This window comes from Ochlerotatus camptorhynchus, unplaced genomic scaffold, assembly GCF_037179485.1.
Source record: "Ochlerotatus camptorhynchus isolate MF236.1 unplaced genomic scaffold, CSIRO-AGI_Acam_v1.1 ptg000433l, whole genome shotgun sequence".
In the NCBI taxonomy this organism is placed as follows: Eukaryota; Metazoa; Arthropoda; class Insecta; order Diptera; family Culicidae; genus Ochlerotatus; species Ochlerotatus camptorhynchus.
In genome coordinates this window covers 66,559-89,157 of record NW_027040919.1, presented here as the reverse complement: position 1 = coordinate 89,157, position 22,599 = coordinate 66,559, and the positions used below count along the sequence as shown (strand labels likewise).

At 41.5% G+C, this 22,599-nt stretch overlaps 1 protein-coding gene across 2 annotated transcripts in view; it reads left to right on the top strand.

Moving 5' to 3' along the window:
- CycB3 (cyclin B3) overlaps positions 1-22,599 on the top strand; it is a 44,190-nt gene that overhangs the window by 1,453 nt on the left and 20,138 nt on the right. The gene's annotated exons all lie outside the window — the stretch shown is intronic.

The window sequence follows — 22,599 nt, the reverse complement described above, 5'->3', positions numbered from 1 at the left end:
TTGAGGCCATTTCAATTGTTGGTCTTGTTTTTATGAAGGTTTTCGGTACAGTTAGTTCTTCTTTATCTTCATGTCGCTGGTAATATTGTCGAAAGTTATTGATCTAAACTCAATTCAGTTTAGTTTTACTTTTTTACACGATTTTCATATTTAGATTTTGTTCTCTTTTAGGATGAGTACCTACGGAAATTTAAATTGTAGATAATTGTAATTTATTTAGTTTACGATACCCTGTTGGTTGTACCCTTTATCAGGTCAAGGAAAATACAGCTACAGTGGTGGCCTTTAAATTAGCACAATAGAGAGCTGCACCGTCGGTTTAACCTCACATTTTTTGACATCTGGCAGTGGTTTGTTTACATGGACTTAGAAAAAAATTATTAAATGTTTCTTTTTTAGATTTTTTGGAGTGGAATATTTTTCGGATATCATATGTTTTAGTTCTTTATATTTAAAACCTAAAATCCACTTGAATAGCCTAAAAAGCATAGGTAAATAAACCACCACTGGATGTCAAACTGATGAATGCGGGTTCATCGCGTTCATTCGTGACGTCAGCGTGCAGCATCCTATAGGCCGATTTCCATACAAACTAACCAAATTTGGCATGTTGCAACTAGATAGGGTCTAGTATAAGAGAGGAGCGGACTAACTGGTTTTGAGCCAAATGAACTGTCAAAGCCAGAGCCATTCGAGCATCGCCTATCTCAGGGAGCTGGCAACCATATATCAATTCTATATGGGGCTGTTCATTAACTACGTAGACAGTTTTTAATTCTTGACCCCCCCCCCCCCCCCCGTCCCCTGCGTAGACAATTGTACATACAAAAAAATGTATGCGCCGTGGCTAATTGTCAATCAATTGTAGTTCGGTGCGAGGGGGACGACTCTATCTACGATGCAGAAAAGATTGTGTTCTGCTGTGGCTAGCTTCACGCACGCTGAGTAGATAGAAGGAAGATATATGTCAATTTTGAAGATTTCCTGCAAAAAGTTGAAGCACGATGCAAGTAGATGCGAGAAATTAAAGATGATTTTTCGAAGATTGATTCGCTAGTGTGAGATTTTTTGAGCATCTAGAATTGAGATTTAGATGTGTCGCCCGCCTCGGTTCGGTGTCAAAATTTCAGCTCAATTGATCATAACAAAACAGAGTTGCAACATGCCAAAGTTGGCTAGTTTGTATGAACATCGGCCTATTGTGCTAATTTAAATGCCACCACTGTATTTGTCTTTCATTTTTTTAAAACAAGTTGCACTAAATTTTGTTGGAATTTGAGATCACACAATCAAACATACAGGCAACGAAATTATTGCGTTAAGAAAGGATTGAGTTTATTTTGCGTTATTACACTACATTTACGGTATTTATTACAAATTCTAAATCTAGATAAACGTTTCAAAGGGTCCTATCTGCTTTGATCGATTCTCTTCATCGACTTTCTCTTTTGATAACCAGCGCTCTGCAGGCAACGATTTTGCCGTTGTTCCTATACGATAGCACGATAGCTTACAGAGTAAAAAGTGTTTGAATTCTTTTGCCACAGTTTTCCGAGTGAAGTAGTTCTAAAATAAAACCTGAGCGAGACATAGGGTAACGGAGCCTATTTTCGGCCTATGCTCCTATTTTGGGCCTAACGCTAAAACTCAGGATTAAAGCAACGTTTGATGTTCCATACTCAACTCGACTGTTTGAGTCCATACAACGCTTTGTTCAAGCGACACACCATCGCATGGTTCTGACGATTTTCGAACATCGGGGGCTGCCCCATGTAGATTGTCTCCTCCAGATCTTCTTGTGGAAAAGCGGTGGCGGCGTCCATCGGTTGGATTCGCAAATCGTATCTTGCTGCCAATGCGAAAAGGTATCGCAGCGAACTGTGACGAACGACGGAAGAGTACGTTTCTTCAAAATCCACCCCTTTTGCTGCGAGAATCCTTTAATTACCAACCTCGCCTTGTGTCGGTCCACATTTCCGCTCGAATCGTGCTTTGTCTTGTATATCCACTTGCATTTTATCGCCTTCCTACCTTTAGGGAGTTCCGCCAGGGTCCAGGTACCGTTGCTGATCAACGCACTCCTCCTGCATGGCTACCTTTTTTCGACATCGGGACGCGACATCGCTTCTTGTGGCGTGACAGGATCGTTTGAAATGTCGATATTTACATTGTCGATCTGCTGCTGAGTCGCCAATCCACTAAATTGGCTCCGCACCTTACGCAACATCAGATTGAGAAGTCTGTGAGAAACGGCAACAGGGCAAGCCTTTGGTCAAAACTAGAAACTGATCATACTTGCCTGGGAGATTGTGCTCCCGACCGCTTCGGCTCAACGCCAATCACCCAGATGGATATGAAACTTGGTGCGGTTGGAGCACCGTCATATCAGTCACGGTGTCTGTTGAACTGCTGCTAACGTTGCTTAACGCTTCTTCGTAATCATCGTCTTCGAAGTCACTCTCGGGAATAATTGGTACCAACCGCTGCACAGTCTCTTCAGCATCCAGTCTGATCACCGTGCGACCTCCTCCTCGATCAGCTTTCAATTCACGACTTCGTTAATGAATCTAACATCCCGACTCTTGACAATCTTTCTGGTCTTCAGATCAAATAAACGATAACCCTTGGTATCTTCATCCAATCCTACCAAAATGCATGCTTCCGATTTTGCTTTTGGAACGTGAACCATTGCTTGTGTTCTGAAGATTCTAACGTGCGACAAATTCGGCTTTTTTCCACTCCAAAGCTCTTCAGGTGTGACATCATGTCCTCGTGTCGGTGAACGATTCAGGAGCCATTGACACAGCCTCTGCCCAAAAATGTTTGTCAAGGCTCGCCCTCTCAGCCAGTTCATTTGGTTCCGGATTGTAGCTATTCGTGGTTTGTATATTCCAACCCGTTGTCGGTTCGGATGATTTTGACCTTCTGTCCAGTTTGTCGCTCTGCCATCACCTGGAATTTTCTGAATGTATCCAGAACTTCGCCTTCCGACGTTGATCGCAGAAAATAGACAAATATCCGTCTTGACTTGTCATCCACAAACACTGCTTCTTCCTAACGGCTTGACTCCCATCGGACCACAGATGTCCGAGTGTACGACTTCCAACGGGAGGTCCAGATGCACGGGAACCCTTCTTGCTGAATGGTTGCCGACTGTGTTTTCGAATCACACATACGCTGCAATCGCTGTCAGTCTTTTCACTCAGTTCCATGTCATCAACCAGCCCATCCGCCATCTTCTTTAATCCCGCCAAATTCAGATGGCCCATTCGTCGATGCCAGATATCCAGGGACACAGCTAATGAGCATGCCAAACTGCCACTACATCGCCACTCGCATTCAGCACTCTATACAACCCGAGGGGGGCGACTCTATCTAAGATGCAGGAATTTCTTTGCTTTGCTGTTGTGATATGCACTCGCGCTAGATAGAAACACGATTGATTAAGATTTTGAAGATTTCCTGTAAAAAGGTGGAGAGCGATGCTGAGGTGGGTTTAGATGCAAGAGATGAAAAAAAGATTTTTCGTAGATTTATTTGCTAGTGTGAGATTTTTCGACCATTTTAAATCGAGATTTAGATGTGTCGCACCCCTCGATACCACCTTCATTTGCAAAAACCATGGTATATCCGTTCTTCACAATCCTGTTGACGGAAAGGAGATTCACTGATAACCAGGCTTGCTGAAACTCCTCAAACTCACTGGAGGTTTTAAAACACTCTTGTCCTGCGAGTTTAGCCAGCCCTCACCTCGAGTGAGTGGCGGCAGGAATATGGAAGAAGTAAACAAAAATTCCTCGAGAGAGAGGGAGAGTGAACTTCAGCGAGAGGATGATTTGACGTGAGGGACGCTTTTCGAGACTCCGTATGACTTTTTTTTTTTGCGACGCAAGAAGCTCAGAGTTCACCCAGAGTGAGAGTAAGAGCGTGTGATAGAAAACATGAATATGAATGGCAGCAAACCTCACTCTCATTTTATCCCCCTTCGCTCACAAGCTCTGAAGCTCAGTGGAATGATTTGCTACGCTTGGCTCATTTCAAACTCGCGAGTGAGGCTCCATCAAGCCTGCTGATAACTGAGGGCAGGGCTGGCAAATGTCATTTTCAATTGACTTCTCGACGCAAGATCTCACTCATACAACGTAGCTAGTGTAGCCGTGTAAAATCGATTTGTTTATTATTTTCAACCATAAAATCAGGTGTCAAAGTGTTCCACTTGACAGCGGTTTATTTTTTTTTTATTTTCAACCAGTAAAACGCATGTATTCGTGAAACTGGTCACAAATACTTACGGTGGTAAAGAACTCTATGAAAGATCTCACGCGATATAGAGATCTCCAAGCGCAATCTCACGAACACTAAAATCCAACATCCATATATTAAAATTAATAAGAAGAAGAACCAAAAAGGTATCGCGATATCACAACTACTTAAAAAGGTAGCGCGCGGTCTCACGCAGACTTGTGTGCATCTGGAGAACTCTATTTACTGAGACACTTCTGTCGGATGAAAAAACGATAACAGAGATTTTCTTCAAAATCTCATCGATTTTTTTTGTCATGCCACGTAGTGCTGTGATCACCGTGATTACTAGCTATTAAAGTTACTTGTACCAAGGAAATCTTAAAAATATATTCACTCTACCGATTACATATGGTTGCTTGCTTAAATTCATCTAAATCAGTTAGAAATGTTGATGTCAGAACTGCATAAGAATTATTCTCATGAGTGCTTGATCATTGAAAAATGACAAGAAAGTTAATGATCGGTCGTTTCGTCTCGTGATAGTGAGAGGATCCTGTTTTCTCAATGTCACATGACGGCCGTGATATTTACCAGCTCTGACTGAGGGATGTATCGTACCTCGTTGACTTGAAGTCCAGAACTGCTTTCCCGACATCATGTGACATCAAAACGGTTTTTCCGATAGCTCGATGGCGTCAGGTCCTTCAACAGTGCCGCTGTTCGAATCAATCGACGACAACACAATGCAAACAAATGCACATCGGACCTTTTGATTCCGTCTTGGATAGGTTGAACACTTTTCTGCTGCCTGTTGAATTCTCCATGCTTCCCTTTTGTCAGTAGTGCCGCATCCGACGAAGGTGCTGCAGCTCCTGCAGTAGCTTGCTCTTGATGGTATGTCCTGTTACCGGTGTTCCGGAGTTTTACGGAGCCATAATCATTGCTCTGTACTTCTCTGGTAGACCAAATAGCAGCAACGTACCAACCCATTCCAAATCTTGAATCCAATTATGTTTACCTATTCCGACATCGACGAACAGCTTGCAAGGTCAGTCTTCATCAGTTTCCGCAGAAGTCCTACGCGCCTAGTGAGTCCGGAATCTTCAAACGCTTTCTCCAGGTTGTCCCAGGCTTCCTTCGCTGTTGCCTGTTCCTTCACATGAACATAGTTCGTTAGATCCAGCAACAGAATTATCTTTGCATTTGCTTTTCGGTTTTCCGTGGCGTTGACTTCCTTGAAAGTTCCGCCCGCTTTCCTCTCGGGTTTGACGGCTTCCCAAAGATCTTCAAGCTCCATGGAACACCTAATAATCCAAACCAATGATATTATGGCGCTTCACGAAGGTTTACCAATTCTATCAATACGTTGAATCATTGTATATTAGAGTGATGCAAAATTTGAAATTTTCGCTCCACAATACTTAAACGATTCCAAATCGGATCCTGACTAACCTCTCAAAATTTGAAACCATTTGGTGAGAAACTGAGATGGCACAAACCATTTGAAGTTTGTATGGGAATTACTATGGTAAAACCAAGATTTTTGTTCATGTCTATCTAATAATTCGCCATATCGGTCTGCTTCAAAAGCTTTCAACTTTACTTGTAGGAAATTTTCCCAGCTATAACTTTGCTCAAGACCACTTTTTGATTAAATACAAGGATCGAAAGTTATTAATGGTTCAATGCACTGATGCCTTATGATCATGCTCAATCAACTGCTCAGCAGGCAACATTGGTGTTTCTGGGGCGTTGAATAGGACACAAAAATTATGGTTACTATGTCACACTGTAAAATACAGTGTTGCCTACAGAGCAGCTGCTTGATCATGTCATACGTTTACCAATCGCTTAAATATTTAATAACTATTTCCTGTCTCGTTTAACATAGAAACGATCTTCAGCAAAGTTGTAGCTGAGAAAATTTTCTATAAGAATAGCTAACGAGCTGTTTTGCAGCTCAATATGGAAAAAGACTAAAAGGCAATGAAAAAAAAGTTGAGATTTCCCATAGTAATTTACAAGTAAACTTCAAATGGTTTGTGCGAAGTCTGTTTCTAACTAAATGAGATGTAACTTTTGGAGACTAATCACGACCCGATTTGAAACTGTGGAGCGAAAAAGTCAAATTTTGCATCAGTCTATTGTATATCTTGTTGAGTGTGCAGAACTTCAAGAGCAGATATCCGGAATGATGTGGATAATCCAACAACGCTATTTTTAAACACAATTATCAATTTTATATGATGTTATGAGTCTCCGTCGATGTGGACACAAAATGCTCAAAATTCTGAGTGGAAATCGAACAAGATTTTGATTAACCTGTAAAACTTCTCCACGACAATTTAGAGAATAATATATATTGTTGTAACATATCTCACAAATGTTGTTTGGCTTATAGAACTTCAAGATCTAAACTCCAGGAAGATTTGAAGAACTTTTCATAATGCGTTTCCTCTGCTCAGGTATTGATGAATGCTTTTCCGACATACCAAAACAACATTTAAGACTCATTTTTTGAAGGAGACTCTTTGATTTTATACGCATTGTATGGATTCAAACAGTCGAGCCGAGTCTGGAACAACAAGTTGGATTCGATGCTGAAGAAGTTTGGTCTTAATCAGGCAAACTATGACTCCTGTGTGTATTATAACATTGACGGCCCGCTGATTATGCAAGTCAAGGTGTTCTTCCCGGATGAAGGACCTAGGCGAAGCTAAGAGCTGTTTAGGCATGCATACCAGCCGGATTGAGGATACCGTTGCGTTAGATCAAGAAGCTTATGTTGAAGCGATGCTGACTAAATTCAACATGTCTAACTGCAAATCAACGAAGACATCGATGACCGAAAAGCTTAACAAGGAAATGTCACCAAAAACCCCGGACAAGACGATCCAGATGGCCAACATTCCGTAGCCTAATGTACTTGGCTCAATATACCCGACCGGATGTTCTTTTCGCTGTGAACCAGTCGTTACTCTCAGTCGTTACAATTCAAATCCAGGAATGCAACATTGGAGTGCTGTCAAGCATTTGTTGTGTTACCTCAGTGGAACTTCGAGAATGAAACTGGTGTACAACTGGATGCCAACGAAGAAGTTATTGCATACAGTGAAGCGAACAGGGCAGCTGATCTGGACGACAGAAAATTAACAAGTGGTTACATATTCAAGTTACAGGGTGCAACGATTTCCTGGTGCGGCAGCCTACGATCGCTTTATTTACGTGTGAAGCTGAGTATATGGCCCTATCTGCAGCAGTTCAAGAAGCTGCGTGGTGAAAAGGATTGATGTCACAATTCCAAGAGATTGGTTCGATCAAGATCCTTTGTGACAATCAAAGCACAATTGCCATTGCTAAAGTTGGTGGTTGTAATCACAAAACAAATCATATCGATATTACGCATCACTATATTCGAGATGCTTTGAAGACCAACTCGTTGATGGGCTCACGAAACCATTAACCCACGTAAAGCTGAGCATGAATCGTGAAGCCATAAGAATAATAACTTAAGAAGGAGTATTAAAATAGTAAGCCATGACTCCTATCGACGACATAAATGTCTTCCTTCTGTTATTGAACGTCAAACGAACAAGTTGTATTATCAATAAATCATTACAATAGAAATCAAACTTTGGAACAAAGTATTCAACCGAGTAGTCAACCTTAGCAATTATTGGCAAAACGTCAACACTCAACAGTGATGCCGTTTTATATTGTATTGTTTAACGTGCCGAACAGTGTGTCATGCTGTGTTTCGGCACAGTGTGCGGAGTTGATTATCCCTTGATTAAAAGAACGCTATTCCCATAGCATTCTCCTCAAAATAGCCTAGGACAGGATCCCTTTGAGCTTCGTCTCAGAATTTCTTAGGACTTTATCATACGGCAATCTTATGGAATTGTTTTGCTACTAGGATGTGCTACTATCATATTTTATACACAGTAACTAAGTATTTTATACAACTGAACCAATCGAATGGTGTGCATGAAGTTTGAATCTGAATCAAGTCTCATTATAGCTACTTGCCAAAATTGCGATCAGCACGATTGTATACAATATACGAACCATGGAAATCCTATCCCATGCTATATACTGAACCCAAAGCGACATGACGATGAATTGTAACAAATGAAAAGATCCACCACATTGCAAATACATAGGATGCACTCTACCATATCTTTCTATCTCCCATACGAACGCACAGATTTGATTCCAAGGAATTGTGCAACATCTATTAAGGCAGGCAGGCAGGCAAACAGAAGACGACAACGATGAAGGATCCTGGCAAACAACACAAACAAGAAGCATGACTTTTTGTTTGTGCCATACCGGGTGCCTTCCCCCGGAAAGGTGGATCTCGATTTTCGCGAATGGGAACTTCTGGTTTTTCTCATCATTGCCGTCATTGTCGCCGATGGAGACGCGGAAGGTCGTTCGGTCGGAGGGAATAAATTTAAATTTCAGACAGGCGCACTAATTATGTTCTAGTTGAATAAGCATTGTGATGTGTCCAAGGCACTTTGTTGTTATGCTTCTTCTACTTGTACTTGCCAACTCGAATGCTGCTCATGGATTATTGGGAAAACGATATATCCGCTTCTGGAGGGAACCAGGAAGCGCGAACCGCTAATCCTTGCATTTTAAGGCATGGGAATGCAGTCATTTTCGGAGTTCCATTTAACAGTGCCAGGCTCTCCAAAAAGTGGTCGGTTCTAATTTCCAAAATCACAGCAAGTTTTCGAACCGAGGAAGAACAGGTCCCCTATGTACAGCAAAACAAGATTAAACGGCCGTTTGTTCCCATGATGTCGGAGCGCCCATCGCCGTCCACCAACGGTCCCATCTGTTGACGAAGGTTAACATGTCACCATATCTTTTTTTTCCTGTTGACATACATTATTCTATTGCCAAAAACCGGGAAATTACCAGTTGATCACACCAATACATGTTAGATTTTTGGGGAACCATCCCGGATCCGCAAGTACATACATTTTCTACTGTATACTTTGAGTTTGATTTGAGCGATTAATAATTACCATTTGTTTCTGGTGGGACACGTATAAGGACGGGGCAAGGGGGAACAAATGAATTCAGGTAAAATCAGAACAAGGCTTAAGAAAAGGTGCATCAAGAAGATCCTTTACCTGCCCGCTGAAGATTCCCTCCCTCTGTGGTTGGCAAGAAGAAGCGCACCGTGCGTCGTGAGTAAACAACAACGCATCCATACACACACGCATGGGATCGACGTTTTCACTTTCCTTCAGGATGCATCCGACTTAGGGATTGATCCAGGGATGAAATGAGCAGCTGGTACGGGTCCCCCTGGCCCGGAAAAGGCAGCAATTGAAGACAGTGGATACAGTTTCCGTTATTTATTGCACAATCAATTAGAGCAAGGCGAATCGCGTAAGTGAGCGCAATTTGGGACTGACAGTTATGGGAAGTTATGACGATGATCGAAAGAAATGATGTAGGAAGCGGGAAGTATATAAACACAGTATAGGTACAATTTTTGGTTCGATTTAGGGTTCAAATTTCTTCGTGATTGACGACATTGATCACAGATTGGAGAAAATACTGTTGAGGTGCAAGACTCAGACCAAATACATGGTGACGGACCATCCTACTTGACAGATTTGTTTTATAATTTCTCGTTCTTCCTATTGAACTTCGTAGAAAACGTTAATAAATAATGATGGTTATCGATATCTTGTTGATTAGGTGCTAAGATCTCAAAAATGTTGCTACATAATTAGACATTTTTTTAAGACTAGGAGTCTTATATGGGAGGTCGAAACGAAACGTTTTTTCAATGAACGCTGGTATGAAAAATCTATATAAAAAATAATTAAATAATGATTTCTTTTAAACTTATCTCAGGATATCTTTGAAAATTTCTCAAGGATTTCCTTAGGATGATTTCAAAATGTCTTCAGATTTACTTTTTAGTATCAAGATTCCCCTCAATAATCTTATGACTTTGTTCGATATAGTCGTGCGAGGCTGCTTTTGACACTTTTTGTTTTAGATTTTCCGACGTTGAGAAAGTACTAGGATAGAGGATTGATTTAATTTACTTTTACATATGCTCACCGTGGATGTGTATGAGACTTTGGGGGTTACTTTTTGCACGTTTAAAAATAGATTGAATTTGACAGTTATATCGATTATTCTTAGAAAATTTTGATAAGTTTAATTAAATTTCGATTGACACTTTAGAAAAAAAATAGTATCATTCTGTAGATATAGGTCAAAATATAAATCAATTCAAATTTGTTCTTCACAACGTGGCCATTTTGTACTTCCTTCCCCGTTTAGCGCAAGGGGGGGGGGGCGACACATCTAAATCTCAATTGTAGATCCTCGAAAAATCTCACGCTAGCGAAAAATCTTCTATCATTTTTCGCATCTCCTTGTATCGCAGGAAATCTTCAGAATCGCCATCAATATTCTTTCTATCTACTCTGCGTGCACGCAGTTAACGACAGCAAAACAAAATATTTCCTGCATCACAGAAAGAGTCGCCCCCTAGGTTTAGCGGGAGTTTTCGATTAGGGGTTGGGATCCTGCTTAGAAATTTAGTCGGGTGAAACAAACTTTGGACTTCCTTCCGCGTTTAGTGGGAGTTTTGGATTTCAGCTTCTGATCTCGTTGAGGAACGTCATCGGGTGAAGTGAAACACTTTTTCCTGGTGAAAATTTCATTTTTTATTCGCCCAGCACACCCAGATGGACAGCCAATGATGTCGTTTCGATGCTTCTTTAGGAATTCCTTGAACGATTGTCCGACCATATCGATTTTTACTTCCACAGTGGGAAACTGGCTAATGAGTTTATGGAGACTCCTGAAGCCCAAGATTAGAATACGGTTAGTATTCGATGCCAGTACCTTTAAAAGATCGGTGATAAGGCCTTCGAGTCTGCTTTTTGGAATCGTTGCATTCTTAGAACCCTCACGAGAAGCACGTTAACGTCCTTGAATCTTTCGCCATTCTCGCTTCATTGGCCCGAAGTACGCGACGTTCCAACGGCTGTGTCAAATGTGTTGCATTCGGTGGAAGGCAGAGGAACCTTATGCCTTTTTGGTGGCAAATTTCGATAACCGTTGGATTCAAATGAGAAGAACGATTGTCTTCGATTAGCACAATTGGCCCTTTCAAATGCTTTGTTGCTGGTAGGAAAAGTGGGTTGAACCCAATCGTCGAAAATCTTTTCATCGAATCAGCCGGAAGCACTTCGATTATACCATAGAGGTAACTCTAAGACCAGAAGATTCCGAAGAAAAGAGTTCAACTTTTTGGCTTAGCTCTGGTACTATCTTCGGTCCCAAGCTAATCGATGCACCCCTCGAAACATAGGAAAATCCACGAACCCCTCATTTTATCTGACAAACTTTCATATCGAATCAAAACAAACATAGTGTAGTACTGGACTTTATACTTGAATGGGGTACGTTAACCGATTTGCTTGGGACCAATAGGCTAGTCAAGTAGTGAGCCAATTTAAAATCGATAGTTTCGTATTGATTGTTGATTGTACCGCGTTCCTTGGAGGCCGTTAAGTGTCCTCGAGTCCCATAGGTGCTCTGCCTTGAACACCACGTATCGTGGCAACAGTTCTCCAGTTGCACTGCCGCAAAACATAATGGAAGTGGCATATTTACTGAAGTTCCTCACGTTTTCAAAATATTTCAAGCCACGCTTTCTGATAACAAGCTTCTTACCCGGATCATCCGACAGATTTGTCTCATCGTAATTGAGGATGTTGAAAGCAGGATCACCGTCGAGGGATTTCTTTAGGTTGGCCATGCATTCGTCAATTGTCTCCCGTGTTATCCCTGCACGGTTTAATTTTATGTTTTGGGCACTCAAAACTTTGTATTTCTCGTGGTAGTTCATACTGATATCAAAGATACCTATAAATATTTTCAATTACATAAAAATACTTAATAAATATTTAGCATTAGTTTGTTTGCTTGGTTGCTACACAAACTTCATTTGTTTTTTTAGCAGATGTCAGAGGTTTTGTGTGGATATTTACAGTGATTTCAGATATTACCTAATAGCGAAAACACACTTCTACATTCGCATATCCGGCTGCCCATCAGTGGTTATCGCTATACGAGCGACCAGTGAAACGTAAAATGCATACTTTAGGTCCTACTTGTGTAGTGCCTACATCGGAACCGTGCCCACTAATACGCCATACGGATATGCAATTGTAAGTTTCTAATGAAAAAGGACTCCGTCTAAATAACCAGAGCCCAGTCTAGAACTGTCAATTGTGTGCAAGCACTGCACACTGGGCAAAAATTGACAAAACCGCGACTAAATTGAATATCTCGGCTGCCAAACGGTTTCAGTCAACATGTTATACATATTCTCAAAAGAAAAATTCTGCTGAATCGATTGTCGGTGGTCTCGTTGGCCGGAGACTTTTGTGTACGGAGATAGAGGGCCGGGATCAACCCGAATTCCCGGTAAAGTAGGAAATGCCAGTATCTTTCGACATAATTTTACACTTTACTTAACGTATATTACTGAAAATTGATAGTACTAAGTATATATGGTGTAAATACACCAAATACGCCCTCAGGTAAACGCTACTGGCCTAAAGGAAGATCCGGAACGACCGATAAAGTGGCCACATTATAAAAATGATCCTAGAGCCTTGCGAATTTTTCTATGTTGTTCAGAATCAAGAGATCAAAGCTTATTTAATATGGAAACTATATTTTGGGGTGTAGTGGCCATATTCTGGTTCTCCGGATAATCTGGATTGACCGATAAAGTGGCCACATTATAAAAAAAATGAAATGTTGTTCAAGGCAGTCTGCAATTCGTCTGGCTTCCAACTTCCCTTCCAGGTGAGTGAAGGCTGGATGTCCTGGTACTGATTTTTTGGCTGCTGAGCGGATGTCCCACTGAACGGAATTCACTTTATCGGTCAATCCAGATTATCCGGGAAATCAGAATATGGCCACTATACCCCAAAATATAGTTTCCATATAAAATTCGCTTTGATCTCATGATTCTGAACAAACATAAAAAAATCGCAAGGTTCTAGGACAATTTTTATAATGTGGCCACTTTATCGGTCAATCCAGATTATTCGGAGAACCAGAATATGGCCACTATACCCCAAAATATAGTTTCCATATTAAATACGCTTTGATCTCTTGATTCTGAACAACATAGAAAAAATCGCAAGGCTCTAGGATCATTTTTATAATGTGACCACTTTATCGGTTGTTCCGGATCCTCCTTTAGGCCAGTAGAGTTTACTTGAGGGCGTATTTGGTGTCTTTACACCATATATACTTAGTACTATCAATTTCCAGTAATATACGTTAAGTAAAGCGTAAAATTATGTCGATAAATAGTGGCATTTCCTACTTTACCGGGAATTCGGGTTGATCCTGGCCCTCTATCTTGGTACGCAAAAGTCTCCCGTCAATGAGACCACCACCAATCGATTCAGCAGAATTTTTCCTTTGAGAATATGTATAATATGTTGACTGAAACCGTTTGGCAGCCGAGATATTCAATTTAGTCGCGGTTTTGTCAATTTTTGCCCACTGTGCACTGGTCTAAATTAAACAGGAAAAACAACAGTTGGACATTCCGGGTAAACTCCTTGGTCGTTTTACCAGTCGTGAACCAGAGATCTGATACACCCTGTTTTTTATTAATTGGAAACTGAGTCCTAAGACACTCGACGGGTAATACCTACATAAAGGGTGATACGGTCAAAATTTGGTCAATATCAACTTGACTTATTTCTCTCAATTTTGCATTTAAAAAACCTGAACACCCCTCATTTTGAAGGTGTGTGTGTGTAGAATGTTGCTCCTATTTTGATTTTGGAATTCACTCTTCAGTTGTCAAAATGCCGTCCAAGCAAGAAGAGCAGCGTATCAAAATTTTGCTCGCGCATCGCGAAAATCCGAGCTACTCGCACGCAAAGTTGGCAAAATCGCTAAAAGTTGCCAAATCAACCGTTACAAATGTAATTAAAGTGTTTGGGGAACGTTTGTCGACAGCCAGGAAGTCTGGATCGGGGGGAAATCGAAAATCGGAAGCCGCTGAGACGACAAAGAGAGTTGCCGGTAGTTTCAAGCGAAACCCTAACCTCTCTCTCCGAGATGCCGCAAATAAGCTGGGTGTATCGTCTACAACCGTGCATCGAGCCAAAAAACGAGCCGGACTATCGACTTACAAGAAGGTAGTGACTCCAAATCGCGATGATAAACAAAATACGACGGCCAAAGCGCGATCCCGGAGGCTGTACACGACGATGCTGACGAAGTTTGACTGCGTGGTAATGGACGACGAAACCTACGTCAAAGCCGACTACAAGCAGCTTCCGGGACAGGAGTTTTATACGGCAAAAGGAAGGGGAAAGGTAGCAGATGTTTTCAAGCACATGAAACTGTCAAAGTTCGCAAAGAAATATCTGGTTTGGCAAGCCATCTGTACCTGTGGCTTGAAAAGCAGCATTTTCATAGCTTCCGGGACTGTCAACCAAGAAATTTACGTGAAAGAGTGTTTGAATAAACGTCTGCTGCCTTTCCTGAAGAAACACGGTTGTTCCGTACTGTTTTGGCCGGTTTGGCATCTTGCCATTACGGTAAAAACGCCATGGAGTGGTACGCCGCCAACAACGTGCAGGTAGTTCCCAAGGACAAGAACCCTCCCAACACGCCAGAGCTCCGCCCAATTGAGAAATACTGGGCTATTGTCAAGCGGAATCTAAAGAAGACCAAAAAACTGCTAAGGGCGAGGAGCAGTTCAAGGCAAACTGGCTTTCTGCGGCGAAGAAGGTGGACAAGGTGGCTGTACAAAATCTGATGGCAGGGGTCAAGCGTAAGGCCCGGCAATTCGGATTTGGAAAAGCGGAAGCCTAACTGAATATTTTTCCTGAATTTTATACTAATTGAACTTGAAAAAGAAATTTAATTTGATTTTTTAAATAAACGATTTCACCGATTTACACGCGTTTTCCCTTGACCAAATTTTGACCGTATCACCCTTTAATATATCAGCTTTCAATTTTCAGTATCCAAGATATCCCCCAGGAAGCCCCTCTGCACTTACTTGAACCATGACCTGAGTTCTGTTCATCATCATCATCATCATCGAGGAACTCTATCTGTGGCTACCTTGTGCTGACGTTGAAAAAATGGACAGTATTTGCGGGCCGTCCACCCGGAACTATGCAGAAACTTTAAACATAGGGGCTTATTACGGATGTCACTTCACGGTGAAAACGTGTCACTTGTCGTCACAGTGAAGTGATTCCCATTTGATTTGTACGACAATCACGGCTCTTAATATGAGTATCACTTCCTTATCACCGTGTACTGACACCCGTAATAAGGCCCATAGCCTTAAGCGACTAAAGCCTGGAGTGATTCGTCAGGTATTGACGACAAAGTCATAATAGCAGATCAGTTTCATCAATGAAACGCCGTTAGGTTGTTGATCTTGACTGTTCCTGATTTAAGGAACTTATCGTGATCGAGATGGAAGAAAAGAATCTCAACAAGTTGAATGCATCCAAAAGAGTGACCGAATACGAATGCAAACTTTCGGACAAAATTGAGGAGAAGCAAGACCAATCAAAGATCGAAATCGAACACACCAATACAAGAACAGAGACGCTGAAAACGCTGATAGGGTAGAGAACTACTTCGGCCTAATCGCCCATTTTGGGCCTATCGAGCAGAAAACTTCAAATAAATCCATGATTTCAGAGTTAACACGTCAATTATGCGTTTGGTACGATACTTTAGTTAATAAGCTTCCGAACGAAGTCAATTAGACCGCGTGATATGAATGTTTGCACTCATTATTCCCAAAAACAAAAGAAGCGCTCCGACCGAATCAAGTTGTATCTTCATCCGATAGGCCGAAGTGAATTCATTGGCGTTTCAATGCGTTAGGCCGAGTTTAGAATCCGTAGGCCGAGTTTGGCGTCAAGAAGCAGTGTTAAACTTTTGACAATATCTCAACGATTGGTTTCTCTTTATCAAATCTTACGGTACGTACGGAAAGGTAAATAAATTTGGAAGCCAATAAAAATAATAACATTCCGTTTGGTGCTAAGCTGCACTAGATTAAGAAAGACTAAGTGCGGGTTGTGCTTAATAGGTCAGAAATGGGATAGTTAACCCTACCACGAAACATTTTGTGTTAGGGTGCCGTATTCTAATAACAAAATTTAAATTTTATTATTTAATAACGTTAGCCTTGACAATACATAATACAGTAAGCTGGATCACCTCTAAGAATAAATTAAACCAACAAAACCAACTTGTTGCAATATTCATGTCAGAAGATAGAGTACCCTTTCATTTCCTAGATATAGGATAACGGTTGGTCCTAATTTCGTGCCCAACAAGGAATCATTCTCGGAATCATATTTCTGCCACTATCGAAAGCTTTCCATAATTTCGTTATTTTCGGCAATCTCCACTATTTCTTCCGCCTACTCAGCCAGCTCCGGTGTTCTATCTTAGCACAGCTTGTAGAGCGGATCAAATGAAAGCCTTTCGATATGGAACCGGACGGATACAGACATACCACGCATTTCGCAATTGCAGCACAATTCTTGGATGATGATACGATATTCTTGGATGCTTCCTCTACTTCAGTAAACATTCATGGTGGTTATAGATGATAAAATATGCAGGGTTCAAAATCTGCTTTCAAGTTACAGTCACCTCCAGCAGCTAGCTAGTCACTATTATTGGGTCAAGTCAGTTCTGCGTGTTAATCAAATGGCACATAATTGTGGGTGACCCACAATACTGGGGTGACTGTACGCCATCTCGAGGATCAGATCAAGGAAACAAGAACGAGAGCACATTGATTTCTTACCAGGTTTAAGAGCGAACAATAAACAACTGCACTATAACAACTGGTTATAAAAACAAATGTTACTAGGATGAGAAGAAAACCAAGATTAAAAATTCTTTAAAATACTTACGAGGGATTTAATAATACTTAACGAGTATTAGGACCAAAGTTTAGAGTGGGATGCCCCTAGGCGTTTTATGAACTGAAAAAATACGCTGTTATTGTTATTGTTGTTGTCAACAAATAGAGTTCAAAAGCTTCCGAAAACATCCACTAGGAGCGCTGTAATAAGCAAAATAATTTGTGGACCATGGTTTACTATGATATATTTTAGAATTGCTCTTATATCGCTCTATCTTTGGTTCAACAGTCAGAATGCTGTCAAAATTGTATATGTGATTGCCATGTTGTGAAGAAATTGGTGTTCTCTGAGTTTATCAAGATCAGTGATTTCATCTTATAGAACTTGACTACTATTAAAGGGTGATACGGTCAAAATTTGGTCAATATCAACTTGACGTATTTCTTTCAATTTTGCATTTAAAAAACCTGAACACCCCTCATTTTGAAGGTGTGTGTGTGTAGAATGTTGCTCCTATTTTGATTTTGGAATTCACTCTTCAGTTGTCAAAATGCCGTCCAAGCAAGAAGAGCAGCGTATCAAAATTTTGCTCGCGCATCGCGAAAATCCGAGCTACTCGCACGCAAAGTTGGCAAAATCGCTAAAAGTTGCCAAATCAACCGTTACAAATGTAATTAAAGTGTTTGGGGAACGTTTGTCGACAGCCAGGAAGTCTGGATCGGGGGGAAATCGAAAATCGGAAGCCGCTGAGACGACAAAGAGAGTTGCCGGTAGTTTCAAGCGAAACCCTAACCTCTCTCTCCGAGATGCCGCAAATAAGCTGGGTGTATCGTCTACAACCGTGCATCGAGCCAAAAAACGAGCCGGACTATCGACTTACAAGAAGGTAGTGACTCCAAATCACGATGATAAACAAAATACGACGGCCAAAGCGCGATCCCGGAGGCTGTACACGACGATGCTGACGAAGTTTGACTGCGTGGTAATGGACGACGAAACCTACGTCAAAGCCGACTACAAGCAGCTTCCGGGACAGGAGTTTTATACGGCAAAAGGAAGGGGAAAGGTAGCAGATGTTTTCAAGCACATGAAACTGTCAAAGTTCGCAAAGAAATATCTGGTTTGGCAAGCCATCTGTACCTGTGGCTTGAAAAGCAGCATTTTCATAGCTTCCGGGACTGTCAACCAAGAAATTTACGTGAAAGAGTGTTTGAATAAACGTCTGCTGCCTTTCCTGAAGAAACACGGTTGTTCCGTACTGTTTTGGCCGGATTTGGCATCTTGCCATTACGGTAAAAAGGCCATGGAGTGGTACGCCGCCAACAACGTGCAGGTGGTTCCCAAGGACAAGAACCCTCCCAACACGCCAGAGCTCCGCCCAATTGAGAAATACTGGGCTATTGTCAAGCGGAATCTAAAGAAGACCAAAAAACTGCTAAGGGCGAGGAGCAGTTCAAGGCAAACTGGCTTTCTGCGGCGAAGAAGGTGGACAAGGTGGCTGTACAAAATCTGATGGCAGGGGTCAAGCGTAAGGCCCGGCAATTCGGATTTGGAAAAGCGGAAGCCTAACTGAATATTTTTCCTGAATTTTATACTGATTGAACTTGAAAAAGAAATTTAATTTGATTTTTTAAATAAACGATTTCACCGATTTACACGCGTTTTCCCTTGACCAAATTTTGACCGTATCACCCTTTACACCAGTTGAATTGAGTATCGAAGTCTTGTTCCGTTGATTCCCTGCTATATAGTCTTCGTGTATCGAAGCTGGATGACACTAAGGTCGGAAAACTTTAAATCTTTTGGCGACAAGCTCACGTTGCTGCTTTCTATCGATACAGTTGATTCAGCCCCTTCCGAATTTGAAAACAATACTGGAATTAGATTGCTATCCACCTTGTCACCAGTTCATTCTGCATCAACTACCCAACTAATAATTTTCACAATATAAACGCTTTGCTCATTGCATTTATACAGCCTCAAACTGTATTCAAATGCTATACGATATGAGGTAACGTTTACTCAACTTCTATACAAGCAAATCCTTGATTTGTTTTCCGTACTGAATACCAATGCTACCGATGCCAGGAAGGCAGCTCCCACACATGGACCCCACCTATCGATCCATCAACTCATGAACCGGAAACCAACGGCCTTACTTCTCTTCCGAAGGAAGGCGTGATCAGAGATGTTATGCCTCAGAACATCCCGACTGGGATTGAATCCAGGCCTGTTGGGGTGAGATGCAATCACGCGTACCACTACACCACTACGTTGAAGGAATTGACAGTCATCGATCGAGCGGATCCATGAGTAGATTTTGAGATCGTTTGCATACGATAGTCGTGGACCTTCGATAACTAAATTCACGTCATTGCAGTATAGTAAGAAGATCAACGGTCCCAGATGACTTCCTTGAGGTATTCCTGACGTAGCTGCAAAAATGTCGGACAGGCAGTCACCATAGGTTACCACTAAGTGACGATCGGCGAGATATGAGCGGATGGAAAGTAAAGCCGTTGGTCCCCGATTCATGATTTGATGCGTTTCTTTATAGGTAGGGTCCATGTGTGGGAGCTGCCTTCCTGGCATCGGTAGCATTGGTATTCAGTACGGAAAACAAGATCGACGGAAAACAAATCAAAGTAAAAAAAAAATCCTTCAACGTCAGTTTGAAGCATTTGACAGCTGGTGTCATTTCAATTAAATGGATTACCGAGGTGAAGCAATCGGTTAAGTTGTGTGAGTAAAACCCCTGTACGATACAAGCAAGTGACGTCACGAATTGCGTGCACGTTGATTTTTTGGTTTACTAATACAACAGTAGTTCACGATCTGCTTCACCTCTCTCTGTACCTCATTGGTGCCATTTGGACCGAATTATGGTGAATCCAGCGAAGTGTTCAGTCATAACCTTTACTCGAAACAAAGAACCAGGCCTCTCAACTTACATACATCTCCAAAGTCGTAGACAAGTCGTCAAGGACATTGGGCTTTATCTTCAGAACAGTTGAGAATTTCTCAAGTCACTGTATTGCTCCCTGGTACGCTCCATTCTAGAATATTGTTCTGTGGTTTGGAGCCCGAACTACAACAATGTTACTGAGAGAGTCGAGTCCGTTCAACGCCGCTTTCTGCGATACGCGTTGAGAATGTTAACTTAGAGAGACCAGTTTCATTTGTCCAGCTATGAAAAACGCTGAAAGCTCAATCACTTGGATCATCTTCGTGCCCTGCTTGTCGCGGACACGTTACATGGCTGAATTGCCTCGTGACAATGAATGCTTCGTAACAATGTTATGCTGAGAAATTTCACTACGTCGGACAAACTATGCAATCAACGGTGCAATAGGCGGACTGCAGTGAGTATTTAACCGAGTTTCACCAGTAATACCATAGAGGTAACTCTAAGACCAGCAGGTCCCGAAGAAACGTGCTCAACTTTTTGGCTCAGCTCTAGTACTATCTTCGGTCCCAAGCTAATCGATGCACCCCTCGAAACATTGGAAAATCATCGAACCCCTCATTTTATCTGTCAAACTTTCATAGCGAATCAAAACAAACATAGTGTAGTACTATAATTTCGACTAGAATGGGGTACGTTAATCGATTTGCTTGGGACCAATGGGCTAGTCAAGTAGTGAGCCAATTTTAAATCGTTAACTTCCACCGGTTGGTAATACCTCGTTTTAAGTTCTAGATTCAATTAGTATTTATTACAATCGTTGTACTAGATCAAGTTAGTATAACCATAGAGGTAACTCTACGACCAGAAGGTCCTGAAGAAACGTGCTTAACTTCTGGCTCAGCTCTGGTACTGTCTTCGGTCCCAAGCTAATCGATGCACCCCTCGAAACATAGGAAAATCCACGAATCCCTCACTTTATCTGCCAAGCTTTTATAGCGAATCAAAACAAACATAGTAGGGGAAATTGCTCTAATGTTTGCCTATGGATCTATGATTGGGCCCATCGCTAAAAATCTGCTATTTATCAATTGTATCTAGATGAACGCGTCATTGGGACGGTACTAATGGATATTTTTGGTTGCTATTGAAAATTTAGTCGATTGCTGAATTTATGTATGGGCCCATATTAGGGACACTTAGGCCGACATTACATACATTTCCCCTAGTACTTGTATTTCGACTAGAATGGGGGTACGTTGATCGATTTGCTCGGGACCAATAGGCTAGTCATAAGTAGTGAGCCAATTTGAAATCGTTAGTTTCCACCGGTTGGTATTACGTTCAACATAATTAAACAACCGATATTGAGTAGTGGGCCTGGTATGCGAGTGTACTTTTGCCCTCGTCTCAAAATGTACTCACATATGAGTCTCACCTAATTGTATTCTACGTATCCTTCAAAAAAAAAACTGCACTGTATTACGATAAACTAATTTTGCAACGAAACTATTTTGGTCATTACTACTAGGTTTTATGAATAGCTGAAAAACAACAACTTATACAAATATCTTCCAAAGAATTTCCAAATATGACGATTTTCCATATGGGACTGATATGCGAATATCGGCAGTTTACGGCCATCATTTTCAATAAGAACATTTCAGCAATCTATAAAATAATTACTTCGCTTCATAAATTTGTGGTGGGTGTAAAATGATTATTATTGGTGGATCAAAAAGTGGCGTGCTCCCTAAGTATACGCCACGGTCTACGGTCAGTCAGACCCGGTCTGCCATCTGTCGTGTTAAGTGAACTGTCCCACCGATATTTTTTTATAAAACGTTTCCATCTAATCAACCACAGTATCCGTGAGTGCATTTTCAATGCGCACACTGTTTAAAAGGCAAACCCCCTATCCCATAACAATAGAGGCTCGTTCCGTAAACGTGGTCGTCTCCCGCACACGTACTCGTTCTATCCCATCAATCCAGGCCTACCTCAGTCGTCATCATCATCACCATCGCTTTTCTCAGAAGTCATCGTCATCATCTGGTTTCTATGCTATTCATTCCAATGACACTTCGTCTGTTGCTTGCCTTCTGCTAGAGATGGTTGAACGCCACATATCAGAGCTAGAACTTCCAACAGCCGGCTTGCCCGTGGTTGTCGATCCCCCAGGAGTGGTTTATGTTGCGCACACACCCTTCGATTGGCGCGTAACAAGTTCTTGCATGCAGCCCTATATCCGATAATATACAGCGTATGAATCAAGATCCAGGAGTGAAAAAAATAATGAAAAAGGATCATCAAGGAACAAGACAGAAGGGCACAAAACACACGGAGTAATAAGAAGCTTGTTCGGATCCTTCTTCGTTTAATACATACATGTATAGGTACATTTTTCGGTTATTTACTTCGCCTATGGGGTCTGTGTCTTGGGATTTGCCAGATGTACGAATAGGACAGTGTTTTTCTTCCTGGTGTTCTGTGCACCCGTTCTCT